Raw genomic sequence first — 4,336 nt, 5'->3', positions numbered from 1 at the left:
GACGGAGGATTTTCGTCAAAGATATTTCTTTCGACTTGCACTGTGATGACGCGTAATGAAAGAAAATACTGAACATGTAGAACAAATTAAAAATTTCTAGTGCTTATAACTCAATCATTTCTTAATAGTTCTTAATACAATTGAATCTTGTTTGTCTTGATACAAAAAAATGAATAACTGTTAAATGTCTAGACACCCCATGTTTCGATAGGCCAGATTTGTGCTCCTCAAATTTTACCGACCAAAAATTGCTACCAAAGTAACAGCTGAATACGGTTTCCCTAACACGGACTTGGAAACCAAGGAATATGGGGAAGTCTGCATTGAAAATGGATGCAAACTACTAGTACTTTTGTATTCGCTTGTGCTCGCTGCAGAGTGGAATGTGTTTCCCCAACACGGACTATTTACAAAACCGAGGAGCCTGGAAAAATCGTCATTGCAAATAATATATAACAATTCACCTAGCTTGAGTAAATTTCGAGCACTGGCAGTAATTCCTCCAATTCTTTCATTGATCTAGCAATAATCAAGATGTCGTCTGCATAAACAAGGATGACTGGAAACTAATGCCTTCGGGAGCATATTCAGCCAATAATCTGGAAGTGCTGAGAGACTAATATTGCCAAAAACCTTCTCAATTTCTAGTGCCATGACGATCAGGTCGTCACCTGCCTTCCATTTCATCGACAGAATACGTTATGTCGTGTATCTATAATCGACTGATAATCGATTACTACTAAAGGTGAGGTGTTTTGGGTTGGGATGCCCAAAGTCCAGCTTGCTTAAACATTATAACCTACACTAGCTAAAACAATGTTTCTGACAATCTTTCGCTTGCTTGGTGTTTCTGTTCTTTGGGATTGTGTTTACAGTTGTTTACCTCCAGCCAATGGGAATGCTATTTTCTAGCGACACTCTTCCAATGTATCTACATCAGCATATTGCAATAGTTTAGTATGTTTATCGTCAGCTCCAACTGATTCCCCGTTCTTACAGCCTCTAATGAATGTCTCTATGTTTGCCATATTTGGGGGATCTTCTGCAATCGTTTCCTGGTTCGGAGACTTAATAAGCTCTGGAAGCAAGTTTATCGGCGGGGGTTGAAAGAAATTTTGAAATGAGATGTCCACATATTTCATCTGTGTTTTCTTCTTTTTGAACTTTTCAATGTATTTAAACGTTCTACTAATTCTTTCTCCAGGTTTAAAATGTTTTAGATTGTTGCCTCATGTTCAAAGCTGGGCGTGTTCGAGCAAATGGATAATATGGATTAGCAAACCTCCAATACACCAAAAATTGAGTCAGATAACTTAACTTTGCATTTCTGAGCTCGATGGAAATGGATGCATGAAAAAGCCCAATCAATCCATAATGGTATATTCGACTCAAAACCGTGTCGGAACCAAACTACACGCACAATAAGGACGTGTACACGCAAAGTGAATGCACATTTCTTTACATTCACCTGCAACAAGCGGCAATAAATCCCAGTCGCTCGAACCGCTTACCGACGGTCAAAACGATGCGTTTAGTTCGTCACGATAGCAATGAATAACGTAATATGTACGGGATGCAATTAGCAGTAGGAATGCGTTTTTTTTATTTCACCGTCATTTCTTTCGGATGGTACCTACCTTAATCGAAGACTTGGGGCGCAACGTTGATCCGACCTAAGCCGATCGCCACGCACGCAGTTGCACTTGAATAAGTTATCTGAAGATGCACTGCCGGGATTTACCGGAAGTTTAATCGAGGAGGAGTGTTGCATAATCTCAGTATTGAATTAGATAACGCCATACCACCACATGTAAGATTAATTGTAATGCGATGATCATAAACAGAAACAGAATGAAAAACTCGAATGTTTGTAAATTCCTTGCAATTTATTTTCATGTTCGGTGTTGATGTTGATAAGTCAAAAATTCTAACATACAATAACCTAATTTGTTCGTTGAAGGATTCAACTCGAATATTGCTGTCTTTGAACAGTGAAAATACAACGAAAAATAAACATACTCTGTACAGTTGTCATGTAGCACTTGTGTCAGAATCAATAGCAATTTTCCCAGATGTAGAATTTGGAATACGTTTGGATTGTGTCCACGGTCATCATCGATTGGATTGATAATTGCTGAATTTGTGTATTTTATCCTATCCGCAAAATTTCATTCTGCCAAGTAACATACGATGGTTGCCATAGGAACTACGTCGCTGACGCTGAGATAAGTTTAATTAAAATAGCACAAAGAAAATTAAGCTGTATCAATATGTTTTAGCTTGAAAATAAATTTAAATTAGACGATAATATATTTTTTGCTCGAGGACCGACATAAATTTCCATGAGTAGGAATGTTGTGAAATCCTTTCATTTAGCCTCGTTTAAAGTTGAAAGTTTCTTGAGCAAGCATCCAATCAATTTTGGTTAAAATCCGACTAGCGTAAAAATTGAATGACGCTGAAATAGGGAAACAATACGAATGATACCATTTACTAACGATTTACTTTTTTTTTGTATTCCTGTTTTTGACCACTACAATAGATCGAAAGTACACATCGATGTTTGTGATCCAATTACGTTTGATTAGGTACGATGATTTTCCACGCTATCCATTCAGGTGCTTACACGGTGATGAACTTTGCAACTGCAGCAGAAAAACGACTTTAATGTTCACGGTTTATGGTTTTGTGGGTTTTGTTCCTCCAACCGGTGTAGGCTTCGTGGGAAGACATTCTCCATGTAGATTATCGGAATGATTTGTGGAATAGGTAAAAAAACATAGGCAGTTTTGAATAATGGATATCTATTATTCAATAAGAGGAATATCAATATTGAATCAAGTGATTTGTGGTTTTTCGATCGATCTTCGATATAATTTTTTTTTATATCAATGGTTCTGTGTCGGCAATTTCAGTAAACGTATAATCGCATATTGCCGATGTAATAAAACCATTCAATGGTTCCAAATTCTACGGATAATCATAATAAATTTAAAATGATCATCGGTGACATATTTTGTCCCCTGTTCAATTTGATATCTAACGGCATTCACTATTTCTTTTCACCTTGGGTATGGCGGTTTTTATGTCACCATTTAACGACAGAAACAGGTGAGCAAACTATTTTGTAACAAATAGATTGTCAGTTTTAATATCTGCACTTAAATCAATTAATTAGAGGAGCAAGGTGACATTGAATTTTTTTTTGTGATTTTTGAGAGCTGTTATTTCGTGACAAATAAACCAAGAGATTGAATATATATCTCATCTCAAAGCTACAGGTGTATAAGTTTGGAATATTTTTGACGTAGAACTACGTCTTTCAGTAAGGGTTCCATATCAGAAAACAGGTCACGTTTTTATGAAATAAAGTTAACATTAAAAACTGTTCTTGCCGTAAACGGATTCTGGCGATTCACATACCAAACGCATCGGAAATTCCCTAAGATTTGATTGACATGCTATACATTACAATCCCATAGTCTGTATATGATTTAAATTGATGAAAACTGGAAGCTTTCTCATCTCCTTATACATTTGTTATGTCCATTTATGTGCTTTCCCGAACAGAGCTGTTAATAACGAGCTTATCGACGAGCAACGAAGGGGAAATTGTAAAATATAAAGTCTCCGTGAACAAAGGGAAAGAAGAAGAAGGAAGGTGAACATTTGCCTAGAACAGGGTTTTTCAGATTTTTTTTTATGGCAGAGCATTTTTTATAGCAAAATTATTTGACGGAGTGCCTGCATTTTTTAATAAACAAAACAAATCCTATTTTCATGGCATTACCCAGCTGGGAACTACTCTATGTCGGTTGCGAGTCACAGTTACACGACATCTGATCCGGAGTAAACAAGATAAATTACTATTAGGCTGTCAAAAAAGTCCTGCGGTATTTTTTTTTTGAATTTTCATTTGTTTATAAAATTAGTTACAATCATCTGTTTTAAGTCAAATATGCGCCGTTTTGTTCGATGGCTTGTTCCCAACGAGATGCCAACTTCATAATACCCCTGTTATAGAAGCTCGCTTCCTTATTGGCAGAAAACTCGGATAGCCAATTTTCACAGGCCTCTTTTGTGGCTAACATCTGACTACCTGGCTCGTTCGCTATGGACAAAAACAGGTGGTAGTCACTTGGTGCAAGGTCCGGACTATACGGCGGATGCAAAAGAACCTCCCATCCGAGCTCCCGGAGTTTCTGGCGTGTCACCAAAGAAGAGTGTGGCCTGGCCTCTGTTTATCAAAGATGGCCTCTTCTTCATGAGTGCTACCTTCAAGCGGTCCAGTTGTTGGCAGTACAGGTCCGAATTGAGCGTTTGGCCATAGGGAAGC

Source organism: Toxorhynchites rutilus, chromosome 2 (assembly GCF_029784135.1).
Source record: "Toxorhynchites rutilus septentrionalis strain SRP chromosome 2, ASM2978413v1, whole genome shotgun sequence".
In the NCBI taxonomy this organism is placed as follows: Eukaryota; Metazoa; Arthropoda; class Insecta; order Diptera; family Culicidae; genus Toxorhynchites; species Toxorhynchites rutilus.
The sequence above is the reverse complement of the archived record's forward strand: the minus strand, read 5'-3'. Positions refer to the sequence as shown.